This window comes from Mus caroli, chromosome 7 (assembly GCF_900094665.2).
Source record: "Mus caroli chromosome 7, CAROLI_EIJ_v1.1, whole genome shotgun sequence".
Classification (NCBI taxonomy): Eukaryota; Metazoa; Chordata; class Mammalia; order Rodentia; family Muridae; genus Mus; species Mus caroli.
The window spans coordinates 145,636,283-145,652,423 of NC_034576.1; positions in this window are offsets into that span (position 1 = coordinate 145,636,283).

The window sequence follows — 16,141 nt, forward strand, 5'->3', positions numbered from 1 at the left end:
CTGCATTTTGGGCTTATGTTCTTTTCAACTTACAGCAGGTCTGTTCGTATGTGACTCTATCAAAAAATCAATGAGCCATCTCTGTATGTGCACATACATATATTCTAATGCTTAACTAAATACATGACTTTTACCTCAAATGTGAATATAGTTCTTCTCCATACAAGAGAGTACAAGTCCCCAGACATCAGGCAAGACCCCACCGAGGGAAATAGCACCTCTTTGTATTTGTTTCCCTCCCCCACACTATCCCCCTCGACCCCACACACACCCCTGCAGCAGGCACATAGTTTTACAATCAGAAAGATGCATTTTTATTTTAAAATATATGTAAGAAACATTACTGCCTTGCCAGCTGGATTTGCAGCAACAATGCTTCAAACTGACCCAGGCCCCAGGCCCCTGGCCGATGGGGGTGCCTGGGCCCCAGCACATGGGGAAGTCCAGTGGCAGGACCACTTTACAAGAAATCTTCCTCAGAATGCCTTCCTGGGGTGCCCAAGTAACTAGACCCTATTGAACAGAGGCCAGAGCAGACCACTTAATGCCAAATTCCACTCGGGCTTGCTCTCAGTTCCAGCAAAATTCCAAAGTATATTGTTGTTATTGTTATTATTTTGCAATTACGTGACATTTTTTAAATGCCTGGAGTGTTTGTTCAGCCATTTTCATTAGCTCCTTCTCACTGTGCTGAAGAGGCAGGTCAGCATTTGGCTTGCCACAAAGCAATATGGTCAAGGTTCAGAGAGGTCAACCTCCCCACCTGGGTCACACAGCAGCAATGTGACTGATAAAAGAACAGAAAGTATGAAGGCCAGCCCAGCTATCCTGTTGGACTGCGGAGGGTATCTGACTTCTCTTCCCATGCTAGGCTCTTCTTTGGATTTTAGAAGGTCTTCTAGTTAAAAGGATATATTTGAGAAGGAAAAAGGGTGAGAGAGAGGGAGAGGGAGGAAAGAAAAGGAGCTTAAGGCAAGTACAAGGGTCTAAAGGAAGGATTGGACCTGGGAAAGCACAGGACTGGCAGGATGGCATATAGGGATGCCAGTGAAGAGTCAGCCTGCTTTGTCTCCCAGCTCTTCCTCCTTCACCTCTGGGTAAGGACCAGCTTCCAAGGTGCCTCCATTCTCAATGAGGATGGGAGGATGGAGACCCACACGAAGCCTGCATCTAAACCCACCCTCTGGAGAAGGGAGGTGTAGGGGAAACACCAGGATCTCTTGTGGTGACCCTAAGTCACTCTGACTGGGATCTGTGACAGGGAGGAGGGCCAGGGCATAGCTGCCCAGAAAAAAAAAATCACGTAAGGACACAAGAAGATGCAGTCTGTAAGCTAAGGACAGAGGCCTTGGGAGGGACTAGCTCCTTAGCCTCTCACTCTTCCTCTCTGACTCCCAACCTCCGGACATGGGACAGGGGACGTGAACTGCTGAAGCCCCTGGCTGTGGTGTTTCCTGTGAAAACCCAGCCTCTATCCCATCAGCCCACAAAGGAGATTCCTGCTCGGAGACAACAGCCTTGGCCTCTAGACGTTGGACCAGAGCAGCTGCTACCTGACCCTAGCCTAGAGACCTTTTTTTTGCAATTTTGTTAAGGTAGCTCTAGCCAATGTCCTTTACAAGTCTCACACTAGCACATGTTATGTGGGGGATCATGACAGTGTCCCCCACCATGCCATCCTCACAGATGGAGACAGTCAGTACATGTGCAGTCTCTGTGTCTCTTGATCACTAAATGTTAACAGAGTCTGGCCTGAGGACTAGAGAGATTTATTGCCTTGAAGATCCAGGGGAACCGCTGAAGGACCAAGCCTTGCCTAGGCTGTGAGCACGAGCCAGTCCTCCCTAACTGGAGTCAGCGGATCAGCTGCTTATGTCCCAGTGGCCCTTCCTTCTATCAGCTTCTTCACCCACACATGTTCAATTTTGCTTTATGTCAGAGTGATCTCTGATGTGAACTGTTCTGGGAGGTTTTGCATGCTTCTTCATGTCCTCTGGCCCAAAGTCAGTCCCCAGGTTTCAGAAAACATCCACCTGTATTGGATGAGGAGGGGTAGAAGAAAAAGAAGAAAGAAAAATACAACACAAAACAAAAGCACCAGAAACAAAAGGGAGAGAGCTGGCGGCCTCTTCTGCAGAATCTTCCTGGAGGAGACAATTCATTTGGAGTGAACTGTTTCCTTTGTACGGGGATTCGGGGAGCATGCTGGTCGGGTTGGTCATAGATGTAAAGCCCCCGTCTTTTCCTTTGATTCAAATATTTAAATTCTCAAATATATATTCTGTGACAATTGAGTGGCAGCTGACCTCACTTATTTTCATAGAAAAAAATTCAGAAGGCAGGGGCCGCAGTTAATCTAGGCCCCCGCCTGTTCACAGGGGCACAGTCAGCCGCAGGTGGGGGGGGCATAATCCTTTTATTCAGACATTTGGCTTAAAAGAATAACAAGGGGGGAAAGCTGGGACGTAATTACATTGCATGGAAAACAGGAAGATCTCTCTGTTTCTCTGTATGTCTCTCTGTGTGTGAGTCTGTCTTTCTCTGCCTCTCTGTCTGTCTCTTTCTGTCTCTGTCTCCCCTCTCTCTTCTCTCCTCTCTCCACTCTCTCAGCTCACTTGCTCACTTATGCTTTTCCATCATAGCAGTCTTGCTGCCAGAGACTATTTTCTCGGGAAAGGAATCATTGGTGTTTTCCTTGCTATTGTATCCACTCTGCCACCCCCATTTCCAGGGGTGTTCGTAGTTGAGTAGGCTGCCACATTCGGGCTCATTCATTCATTCACCAAGCCACTCATTTCTTCCACTCCAAGCAAAAACTTATTGTGTGCCGGCTTAAGCAGGCCCAGGCTAGGTAGTTTAACCAGACCCTACCGACACAGCTCCCTACTAAAAACCCCCTTCGAAGAAAGAGAAAGGAACTCTAAGCTCCCGAGAGGATAGCCCCAAAGTCCTGATAGATACCATAAGTCTTAAGGGGCCTCCGGATCACCTGAGTCTACAGAGAAGGGGAAGGAGGGGCCCTCCCCTGGGCCAGCCAGGCAAGACTTTGGCACAGCTGGTGGCCAAATCCTACTCCCAGGGCCCTGGTCCCAGAGGACCCTGGCCCAGTCCATCAGCAGGCTGGGCCTTTAATGTTTAAAGATCTCTCCCCTCGTTTCAAAAACTCCCTGACACGGTTTTCTGTGATGCGTGGGCTGTAGGGACATCTGTCTTCTATACCTAATAAAGTCGCCGGGACTCAGAATGAACTCCGCGTGGCTTTGAATCCGGGCTCACATATGGTTGGTAATTAGCTGGCTATCTCTTGGCGTTAAATGATTTTTTTTTCTCGCCCGGTTCGCATCCATAATAGACACGAACAGAGTTGCGATTGTTCGCTGTTGCGGGACGTTCTGCGCCTGAATGAGCGGGGGGCTGCTGCGTCGACGCGGATTTGACATATGGTTGCGCGGAGCCCAGAAGAATGGGCCCCTGTGTGTTCGACCCGGACGCGGCGGCGCTGGCCGTGCCAGCCCGGCGGAGACCCGGGTGCCCGACGGCGCAGGAGGAGCGGGCGCCGCAGCCGCGGGCGTACCGTCGGGGCGCAGGGTCCCCGTTGTCCAGCCTTGCCAGGCAGAACGCAGACTGGGACGCTGGAAGTGCAGGGTCGCTGTGCGGGGTTGCATGCGTGCATGGGTGCATGGGATGGGGGTGTGTGTGGAGTGCGGGGCATGGATGGATGTGTAGACGGATGGAAGAAGGACTGATGGATTCGTGGATGGAAAGACGGATGGATGGCTGCAATGATGGAAAGATGGATGAACGGATCCCGGACTCCTGCGCCGCCCCGGTCCGGCGTGGTGCCCGTGCAGGCCTCGAAGCACGGCGGGGGAGGCTCTACGGCTGCCGCAGCCCCATTGTGAAGCCCGTGAGACAATGAGCGGCCCGAGGAGGCACCTGCTCGCCTGAAAGGCCCATAAATCGCCGCCGGGTCCAGCTGCCTTCCCGCCCCTCCCCGAGGACCGGCGGGCCGAGTCCTGCCTTGGCCGGGAGGGGGAGGCTCGGTCGTCGGTCCCGGCAGAGCGATCCGGGCCACCGTGGCGCGCGTCTGCCCTTCTGCCTGGGCGCAGCTGCCTGCACCCCCAACTGAGTCCCTGAGGCCTACTCTGCCTCCCTCTGTCCTGGGGTGGCCTCCGGCTGCAGCCGTCCCTCCTGCAGGGCATGCACCCGGCCGGGAGACTTCTGACCCACCAGAATCGGGGTGTAACTAGGCAGCTTCAGAAACGAATTCTTGCGTTTTTGAACCCCGGTTGTTACAGATTCTAACACTCACAGTGTTGGGAGCTTGTAAAAGTGTGGGTCTCCTTGTTTCCCCCAGGATTTGGGAAAAACAATCCTTGCTGCGCTCCTCGTTTTGCTAAGCTAGGGCCCAACGCCATTGGTATTAGTTCTAACTACTTGTTCAGGCGGGAACTGGCTGAAGCCTTGCCTGCTGATCTGGGTCCACTTCCAACCAACTTCCCTGTGTCCGTTGAGTGGGGAAGTGGAGCAGGCTCAGAATGAGTTCAACGCCTCTGGGAAGTTTTCCTATGCAAACAGCACCAACTTCCCCTCACAGTAAGGAAAGCAAGTCCAGGGCTGTGGTCCTCTCCAGAGACCCTGCTCGGGGAGGGGGGGGGGAGGGGCTAGTCTTTTCCAAAGCACACACCACAGAGCACACTTGGGATGGCTGAGGACTTTGATTGGGCTGGGGAAAACTTTAAGTTTGGACTGCCAATATATCTGCCTCCCTGTTGGAAAGGGACACAATGGCTGAGGTGGACAGGAAGTGGCAAATGCCACCTGGAAGGGCCCTTGCATTCTAAGGCTTTCCATGGGGTCCCCCAGGTTCATGGAAGAGGCTTTTCTCCAGGACAGCCACAGGAAGGGCAGGAGTGGGGATAAAGAGCCCATTTATTGTTTTGTTGGTTTAGGTTTGAGTTGATTTTGCCTTTTTGAAGCAGGGTCTTACTCTATAGCCCAGGCTGGCCGAGAATTCGTGGATATCCTCCCTGCCTCAGCCTCCTGAATACTGAGTTCATCAGCATGAACCACCCCCTCCCCTATAAAACTGGATTTCACTGTATTCCAGGTTGATCGGGAGCTCGTTATATAGCCCAGGATAGCCTCCAACTCTTGACAATCTTCTTACCTTAGCTTCTCAAGTACTGAGATGACAGGCATTAGCCACCATGTGTGCCTACAAGAGCCACATTTAAATTGCTAACAATACATGACACAAGGGGCAAGAGGGGCCAAATTTGAGTAGAGGGAGGCTGAGACTCAACTGAAGCACCCTTTCTGTTGGACACTCGATCTCTGTTCAATGAGAGCAGGACTTGGCAGCCTCACTCCCGTTGGACTCTTCAGGCATTGGCACACACCTACCAGGACTTTCTTCCAGGAAAAGGCATGTGTTCAGTCCCCAGGTCCTTGCCAGCACCAGCCCTAAGCTGGCTGCCTACATGCATCCCACTGGACAGCCACACAGGCCACATCCTGGAGGCTAGAAGAGTTGGCATAGTGGAGCAGGGCCACAGCAGGTCTCTTGGTGGGACAGGGTGTATGTGTAACACACAGGTATGTGTCACACACAGGTGTCTAGGATCGAAGGTGTGACAATTTCTGACATTCTGGTGTCATCTCTGTCCTTCCCCCATGTCCTATTAAAAGGCCAGAATTCCTCCCCCACCTTTCCCTCCCTCACATATTAGAAGAATTTGTTCCATTTCCTTTGATGTCTTTTATAAGTTGCATCTCATTTCCTGCTTGGGCATTTCTAACCTCCAGTGACTCCAACTTGGGACACTTGCTGTGGCTGCCTGTCGTGGCTGTGTGGCTGGTTTCCTTGACACCCCACCCAGCAGCCAGTTTAAAAGGGCCCAGTCCTCTGTGTGCAATGGCTAGCTGCCTTCCCCTCTTTTCTTCCAGTGGTTCCCTGGGAGGGATGGTCCTATTCACAGCAAAAGCAGCCTGCTCACTACAAGCCCCTGTGCCTCCCCTGAGGTCTCTCACCATCTCCATTTTTCATTTTTCCAATGTTTTTCCCCCTTCAGAGGTCCCTTTCTGCCCATTCCACCACTTTACACAGACTGATGGGGTGGGCGGGCCTGACATCCTCAGCATCACAAGAGCCCAGCTTAGTTGGTGTTCAAAGCCTTTGAGGGGTAGAGCTGGCAGGGTAGTGGGTCTACAAGGGCAGGATCAGGGAAATACCTACTCAAGCCTGGCTCCACCAACCCTCAAACACAGCTATAAAAGTGCAAGGAACCCCTGAACTAAGCAACTGAGGGCAGGGAGACAAATCCAACTCTTCCCTCCTCTCTCTTTCTTCCCCGTTTCCTTCTTTTCTTCCTTTTAGCTTTATATTATATTTCTATTTTATGTGTGGGGTGCACACTAAGGCCTGCATGTGTAGAAGCCCAGAAGACAAATTGAAGGAATCAGTTCTCTCCTTTTACCATGTGGGGCCTCAGGGTAGTCAGGTGGTCAGGCTTGGCAACAAGTGCCTATATTCACAGAACTCTTATTCCCTCCTCCTCCTCCTCCTCTTCCTCCTCTTCCTCCTCTTCCTCCTCTTCCTCCTCCTGTCTTCTGTCTTTTGATGCTGGAGACAGAGCCCAGGGACTTCGCACATGCTAAGTAAGTGTTCTACCACTGAGCTCTGTCTCAGCTTCTCTTCTCTTCCCCCACCCCCCGCGCTCTTCTCTTCACCCCTCCTCCCTCCTCATCTATGAACTGGGCTCTGGGTTGAAGCAGAGCACCATCAAAATCATTGTGAACATCTAAGGGCAGATCCTGAACTGTGTGATGTAACCCAAGAATGTAAAAAAGGCAAAGCCCAAATTCCCTGACCCTTTAGGGTACCATGAACAAACAAAAGAAAAGGTTCAGCTGTCAACAGGAAAACAGAGGATATAGACCTCTCAACAGGGACCAAGAACTGGGCACTGCCTGTTGTTGGGCATCCCATCCCTATGAACTATGACTGTTTTCTTTGTAGGTGATAATGGGGTTTGAACCTAGGGCCTTGCACATGCTAGGTGAATGCTCTACCATTAAGCTATTTCCTCAGCTACCCTGTGCACTATGACAAAACACTTGACACTGTGATGCATATGAAAAGCTGAAAGTATTTCTGACATTCAAATAGCTTGCATGTCCAGGACAAGGCACCTGTAGGTTAGCACCTGTAGGCTGCTTTCTACTTCCAAGATGGTAGCTAGTGCAAGGGAAATGAAGGTGTCTAAGACTTCATGATAGAATCCACTCTCCCAAGCCTTAATGCTCAATAAGACTATCACACAGGCCTCCTAGACACAGGCACCTCCCAGCCCAGCCCCGAGTATCAAACATCTTCACCCTGTCCTCTCAGGTCTGCATTCACTACATCTTTAAGGACTTGTCATCCAAACCTTGGATTTTTGTTCAAGACTGAAGGTTAAATGTTAAGGCCAAAGGATAAACCTCCATGATACCATCAACATGAAATCCCAGCCCCCTCCCCACAGAGATTAAGGAACAGGGCTGGGACTCCCCTTTAACATGCAAAGACCATGAAATGTCTCCTAGGCCTCATACCAGACATGGGTGGGAATGGAATTATCATTATGGGAGCCTTGGACTCTTTACAGATAGAAGTATCTAGTCTGTCTATGTGAAGACCAGAGTAAGTTTAATATACCCTGAGGACACTGACACCGTACTCTGCTTCTATACTCCTCATCAAAAAGGGGAAACAGACCCACAGAGGGAAACAAACTCGTCTGCCTTTTTTATGACGGAGAAGCCAGACCCATAGGGAAGCAAGAGGAGTCAGACTGTGGCAAGGAGAGGAAACACAGAACAGGAAGAGCCCAGCATAGCTACAGCCTCCTGCTGCCTGGAGCTAGGCTGGACCCACCACAGTCAATGTGAGTTGGACAGCTACAATCCCTGTTTACATGGATACTGACCAAGGAGCTTAACTTTCTCTGAGCATGCAGCCATGAGCCAACCATCTCAATCCAAGCCCCAGCCCATGGTCCCTACGACTGCAAATGTGCGCCTGGGGCAGCCCCCTGGGAATATAAGTAGGTGGTTTCAAGGGAAAGAATAAAAACTTATATTTTTCCAAATTTTACATACATATGTTTGTTTTTGTTTGTTTGTTTGTTTGTGTTGAGGCTGGGTCTTATGTAGCTCAGCCTGGCTTTGAACTCACTATGTACTAGAGAATGACCTTGAATTTCTGATTCTCCTTCCTCCACCTCTTGACCTATTCCACCATGCTTAGGTAAGAAAAGATGAGTTCTAACTGCATACAAACCATTATGGTCCTAAAGGGTAGCTCATGGCAGCTGAGGAACCCAGTCTGTCTCTCAGTTGATGAGACCCTCAGCTTGCTAGGTAGGCTCCTTCAACCATTAGCATCCCCATGAGCTAATCCCCTTCTTAATTCCTATTGATCACCAAAGATGGATCAATGACTCCAAAGCTCAGTAGCAACATAGGAAAAGTCAGGGTCCCAGGGCAAGCATACATGGATGCCTTCCTCCAGCATGGAGCCACCCAACAAGGAAGTAAGAGAGTGGATACACAGTAGTATTGAGTACAAAATTACCCAGCATCTCCTAAGACTTGGTAAGGGCCTTACAGAGAACAGTGTGAGATGGGCACCACTGATGAAGGCTCTTGGATTGGGCAATGCTGATGAAGGCCCCTGAAAACAGAGAAGAAGACTTGCTTGCTGGACAAAGCCAGTGGTGCATAAATGCAGTGAGCATGTGCAGGAAGCAGGGATCTACTCACCTCACTACAGAAAAAAAAAAAAAAATCGGAAACAGAAGTTTAAGATGAGTAAAATGTAACCATCTTTGAAAAGCGGAGGGGAGCTTGCTGTTATTTTGTGTTAGACTAGAATCGCTGGCCCTGTTTTCAAACTCCCCTAAGAAGCTTTCAGGAAGTGTAAGCAATACTATTACAAGGTGCTGAGAAAATTCAAGATCAGATACAAAGTTACCGAAAAAGAAACATTAAGGCCTAGATGGTGATGATGCCAAACTTTACAACCTGAGTTCTATCCCTGGGACCCACACCAAGGAAGGAGAGAACTGACTCCCCAAGTTGTCCTCTGATCTCCAGACATACACACAATACACATGCTCCTACACACACACACACACACACACACACACACACACACACACACATGTCTACTCATAAATGTAGGGCCCAAGAGAGTCAAAGTTCACTGGATAAAGACTTCGTGTCACTAACCATGAAGACATGAATCCAATTTTCCAGACCCACATGGTGGAAAGATAGAGCCAACTCTCACAAGTTGTTCTCTGACTTCCACATATGTGAGCACATGCAAACATACATACAAAAATTAAATATAATAAAATAAATAAATGTAAAAGCAGATTTTAAAACAGAAAATAGGTGTGTGTGCAAATACATACAAGCATTGTGTGATAAGGTACATGCATATACTCATGTGTATCATGTACACACACATACACACAACACAGAAACAAAGTCAGAAGGTTGCCAGTGAGTGCCTTGGCTAAGTATTTTAGTGGTTCTGTCTCACTGGCTCCTGAATTCAGTGTCCTTGCCAACCTGTGCCGGCAGTTATTTGGTTCCTGCCTACGTGCACATTTTCCTGATGTGGCAAACAGAAAGCCATTTGGGAATTTTAAACAATTTTTTTCTTTTTTGGACACAGGATTTTGTATAGCCAGGCTGCCCTTCAACTTGCTGTGTAACAAAAATGACTTTCAACTTTGGTTGTCCTGTCTCCACCTCTGAGAGCTGGGGTCCCAGGCATGCATCATCACACCGGATTGATGTGATGCTGGGGATGGAATCTAGGACTTCCTGTATGCCAGGCAAGTGCTCAACGGACTGAGTGGCATCTCCAGACCCAAGAATTTATTTTAATCTTTTTTTTTTTATTTCTTTATGAATCCTGGTTACAGTCCATTAAAAGCTGTGCGTATTTAACATATTACATGAGTTCTCTACTCATTGGTGACTCTTACGGCTTTGGCCCCCCTTTTTTTTTCATGTATAGAGTGCATACATGTATGTGCACATGTATATGCATGAATTACACATATGTATAATGTACATGAGTGTTCACTTGTATGTGGTATGCATGTGTGTTCAAATGTGTGGATGTACATGTGTGTGCATGTGTGCTCAATGGACCTGGGGTTAACATTGAGTCTTCAGTTTCTCTCCATCTTATTCACTGAAGCAAAGAGGCAGAGTCTCTTAGTTGAACCCAGAGCTCAGTGATGTGGCTGGACTCCAGAGATCACCTGTCTCTGTCGTCTGTAGTTCTGGAACTACTGGCAGGCCAACATACTCACCTGGTGTTTACCTGGGCTCTGAGGATCTGAAGTCCTACTGTCTGTGTTTATATGACAAACACATTAACCATGAAACCATTCCTGACCTTAATTTGTTTTGAAATTTTATGCTTGTGTGTGTGTGTGTGTGTGTATGTGTGTGTGTATGTGTATGTGTGTGTGTATGTATGTGTGTATCCACCTCCCATTACCTCTACTGTCTTCCTTCCTGGAAGTGCACTGAACTCATTAAGAAGTTTTTGATTTTTTTCTTTTACTGCTTAGTATTTTGCTCAAAGGGGAAAAAATGCTTGTGTTTGAAAATCAGATGACAACTACCTTATGCCCTGAAGTCAACTCCACACTAAGAGCTGCCAGGATGGCTGTAGATTCTTTGTCCCTCTCGCCCCTGAGAAGCAAACTCTGCCTCCTGTTTCTTTTTGTTTGTTTGTTTGGTTTGGTTTGGTTTGGTTTGGTTTGGTTTGGTTTGGTTTGGTTTGGTTTGGTTTGGTTTTCGAGACAGGGTTTCTCTGTATATAGCCCTGGCTGTCCTGGAACTCACTTTGTAGACCAGGCTGGCCTTGAACTCAGAAATCCGCCTGCCTTTGCCTCCTGAGTGCTGGGATTAAAGGCATGTGCCACCAGGGCCCGGCTTTTGCCTCCTGTTTCTTGAGTCTGGAAGTCTCTGTGCTGAGAATCACATGCAACAGAGGTAATGAGATACCACTTTCAGGGCTGGGTTAAGAGGTTGCTCTGCTTCTGCCTGGGACACGGACACACAAACACTCACACACACAAACTACTAGCTCATGGCCTCTGGCATCCACAGGCCCAAGGACAAGACTAAGTGCAGGGGGTGGGGGGTGCTGCTGGCAGTTTCTTCCTGGATGAGGCAGGCGATGAGCTGTGTTGGAGGTTGATCTCAATTCTGCCCCATAAAGCACTGCCACACTATTCCCCCAGCTCTCCCCAGACTCCCAACTCATAACCACACAGCATAGACCAGTTCTTGACTTAACAAAAGACTTGGGATAATTGTTAGCTGTGAAAGAGAAGACAACAGTTGTGATCCACACCTGACTCCATGCTGGTAGTGTTGTGTGCGGCAGATGTAGCCATGGCGAGAGCTGGACAGCATGGGAACTGAGATGGTGCTGAAGCCATGTGGACGAAGGAGAAAGATCATTTCCAGAGCTTCTAAGGGCAGTAAAGATCAAAGCGTTTCTTCCCAAGTCCATAAGGCTGGCTGAGTGAGGCCACTTCCCCTTTGTATTCCCAGGCTAATCTACATTGCACATCCCAAGATAGTCAGTATCTCCACAGCTGGATTTGGTATTGGTAGGAACTGTCTCTGACTCTCAAGAGTCTGTGAATCATTTCTGAACATATTTCCACTTGTATTAGTTCATATCCTGTTACTATAACATATTATATGAAACTGGATACCTTATCAAATGAAAAGATTTGCTTAGCTCAGAGTGTCATAGGTTTTAGGAGACAATACAATACCAGGACCTGCTGGTTTCTGTTGAGAGCTTCATGGTAGGCACCTGGGAGAGGAAGAAAACACATCCCAAGGTGGGAAACCAGAGAATGATGAAGGATCCCATTATCCTTTCCCAGGGTCTACTTCCAGTTTACTAAGGACCTCCAGCTATCTCCTCTACCTCTTCAGACCAAAATCCGGGGGACAGAGCTTTCATCCCATGAGCCCTTGGGATGAAAACATTCCAACACTGTACAAAACATAGCACCAAGCCCCCAGAATGCCAAGACAGTACCACCAGGTTTCTGTTGTCCTTCTTGTAGATGGTGATCTGGGAAGTGTATCTGTTAACTTGGTTTTCACTGTGCCGCATAACGAGCCCCTCAATGGATGACAGAAAGCAAGGAGCATTTCTCACTCTCTACGATAGCCAGACTAGTGGGTTATGGATGAACTCTCTGCTCTGTCTTCTGGGAAGGAGCAGCGAGTCTCAGATGTTGACAGTCCCAAGGCCAAGACAAAATGGCAGAAGATTTTCGAAGCAACATAGAACAGTCATATTTTGCTAGGCAGCAAGAGTCACATGTGAAGGTCTGATAGAGTGCAGGAGAGGCAGACTGTCCTGCAAGGAAGGGCAGCAGATATCCTGGTAATACTGCAAGTGACCTCAGAGCCAGTTAGAGGACTAAGCACAGCTCTGATTCTTCATTTTAGGCCAGGTCAAAGAAGCCAATGAACAGAGATAAAGTCTCAGTTCTCGGTTCTTTTTATTTTTTTTTTATTTTTTATTTTTTTGGTTTTTCGAGACAGGGTTTCTCTGTGTACCCCTGGCTGTCCTGGAACTCACTGTGTAGACCAGGCTGGTCTCGAACTCAGAAATCCGCCTGCCTCTGCCTCCCAAGTGCTGGGATTAAAGGCGTGCGCCACCACGCCCGGCCCGGTTCTTTTTAATTATGCTGTCTTGGTCATGTCTCAGTTCTCAGTTCTTTTTAATTATGCTGTCTTGGTCATGTGCAAGCTGGAAGAAGGTTTCTATCCTTAAATTTAAAATTATTTTCCTTTTGAGATAGGGTCCCCACTAGCAACTCAGACTGACCTGGAGTTCTTGGGCACTAGACATGAACCATACACATCTGATTCTAGGTTTGACTTTCCATTTTCTTTTTGTACTATAGACTAATTCAAGAGGTTTTTTTTAACTGGAGGTTTTTGTTTTAGAGCATCTTGTTTGGCCTAGGACAGTCTCAAAAGCTCTTAGACTGCTAAATCACATCCCCAGTACAGATTTTCTTTCTTTTCTTATTTTTATTACAGTGCGTGTGTGTGTGCTTGTGTGTGTCTGTGTGGATGTGGGTGTGTATGTGTGTGTGTTTGGGTGTGTGTATTTGTGTGTGTTTGTGTGTGTGTATGTGTATGTGTGTGGATGTGTGTGGATGTGTGTGTATGTGTGTCTGTCTGTGTGTGTGTCTGTGTGTGTATGTGTGTCTGTGTGTGTGTATGTTGTGTCTGTGTGTGTATGTGTGTCTGTGTGTGTATGTGTGTCTATATGTGTGTCTATGTGTGTGTGTGTGTATGTGTGTCTGTGTGTGTCTGTGTGTGTGTATGTGTGTCTGTGTGTGTCTATGTGTGTATGTGTGTGTATGTGTGTATGTGTGTCTGTCTGTGTGTGTGTGTTTGTGTGTGTGTCTGTGTGTGTCTGTGTGTGTCTGTGTGTATGTGTGTGTATGTGTGTCTGTGTGTATGTGTGTATGTGTGTCTGTGTGTGTGTATGTGTGTATGTGTCTATGTATGTGTGTGTATGTGTGTCTGTCTGTGTGTGTGTGTGTGTATACACATGGGGTACACATAGTACAACTTGTGGGAACTGGTTTTCACTTTTCACCACCTGGGTATCAGGGATCAAACCCAGGCCATCAGCCTTGGCATCAGGTACCTCTGCTTGCTTGCCAGCCGATTTCTGTTCTCTGGTTCATCTGAACTGGTGGTCGACATGATGCAAAGAGAAGAAGCCCTGAAAACTGGTCCCCAAAAGGAACTCCCTCGTTGTTGGGATCAGAACACTGTAGGCTCTCTGGGAGATAGCATGGTGCTTTGTCTCAAAACTAAACAGGCTCCTTCCATGGGTCACATCAACTGAGCTCCTTGGTATTTGCCCAGATGAACTGAAAGATGGGATGTATACAGATGTTTACAGGGACTTGACTCAAACTTGCCTAAACTGAAAGCAGCCATGATACCCTTCAGAGGAGGTGGGACAAATAGTGTAGAGCACCCTACAGCCACAATAATTGTGTGCTAAAAAGAAAGGGAAGCCACAAAAACGCCATGGGGAAGCCTTGAATGGACGCAGCTAGTCTAAAAAGGGTGCACACAGTCATTCTGAAAGACAAGACTATGGGGGCCAAAAAGATCAGGGTTGCTGGGGGTACAGGCAGAGGGCAGATGGATTCCACTCTTTGATCATACGGTAAACACAGGGCATCACTCATTGTCTAAGCCTGTAGACGGGACAACCCACCAAATGTGAGCCTGAATGTAAATTGTGAACTTTCACTAATGACAATGTGTCAAAAACAAAACAGCAGAAGCCCAGATCTGTGGTGTTGACCCTGGAGAGCAGCCAGACTATGCACCGGTCCGTTCTCTCCTGTGCCAGCAGTGGTACTGGGCAAGCTAGCTTGCCTCTCTAAGCCTCAGTCCCTACATCTGTAACATGGGTGCTCACACCTCACCAGAGGACTGTTGAGATAATGAACCTGTTCTGAGGTTCTCGAGGCCTGTCTTGAGGAGAAGGAAAATCAGCATGCTGAGGGGCCTGAATTGCAACTTAGATCTCAAAGCAGGAAGCTTGGCCCATCCCCTCCCTGCACTCTGGCAACCTGCTCCCACCCCCATTCCTCACATCCACTCTAGAAACTTCAGGCCTTCCAGCTAAATACATCTCACAGCAATCCCAAACCCCTTGCCTCTACTCTAGCTCCAGGAATACCCCAGAGCCTCAGAGCCTCGGTCATGCATAGTCCCTCTACCAGTCCCATTGATCTTGTTCAGCCAGCATGTGCAAGGGGCCAGGAATCACTGCACCCTGGTTTAAGCAAAACTTGGGTGTTCCTTGGCTGTGTTCAACACTGGTCTTTGTGTACTGTGGTTCACTGGGTTGATATTTGCTTCCAACACAGAGGGTCTTGGGAAGCCTGGAACTGCAGGTTTAGTCTTCTGTGTTCGCTGGCATCCTTTGGCATTTTAGCCACCTAGCCTCTGTAGCACAGCAACTTCCTGCTGTGCCCCACCTTCCTGCTGGCTTTCCTGCTCTCTGCCTGCAAGGGAGCCCTTTGCCTTCGTTCACCACTGCCTTACACAAAACCCTGCCAATCAGACCCTAGAGGTCAAGGGACAAAGGTGGCCCAGCAGTCACATCCCAAAATGCACACTCACCCTCAATAGCATAACCCATATGATGGTAGTCTAAGTCCCAGCAAGGCCCCAGGCAGCCCCTGAGAGCCTGACGGCCCCTCATGGCCTCCCTTCCTCCTCTTCCTCTGCTCCTGCATAGTCACCCTTCTTCCCTTTCCTCCTTCATGGTCCAGGCTGTTCTGTTGAGGGATCCTGGATCACCCCCATCTAGACCTTTCCCAGTATGACCTCCTACCCACCATCATGTGTCTTTACCACTCGGATGGTTAGTTCCATAGGCCTACCAACTACCCCCCTGTCTTGGGCACAGGACAGGGCAGTACCACCCAACATCCTGCATGTCTAAGGCAATAGCCATAGGACACCAAATATTTCCCAGCTCAAACAGAGAAACTTGTTCCCAAGGTCAAGCAGGCCTGGCTAGGACCACACGGGCTCAGACTCACATGTGTGATGTTGCTTCCTCCATCAGGTATCTTGAATATCTGCTGCAGACCCTGCCACACCCATGAAATGGCCTCTGTGTTCTCACACAGCCCTGGATGCTTCTGAGGAACCCCCAAAGCAACACAGAATGTGGGGGTTATAGGTGGGTCCTAGGTCGAGTGTTTGTGAGAATCGTTTGTGAGAATCGTGGCAAAGAACAGAGGCCTGGCCGACCTTCACACAGAGGCCTCTCTGCTGTGTGTGTGCCACATAGCTCACTGTAGTCCTTGAGACCCAACGACTACCTGCCAGGTTTCTGGCCCAGCATGCTCCTAATAGTTGGGACCTAACCCAAACCTCTGCTGTCCAGCACCTCAAGTACCATGGCCACCCTCAAGACATCAAAGAAAGGGCTGCCCTAGCACACAGGTGAATGCTGGGAGTTCCCCCCACCCCC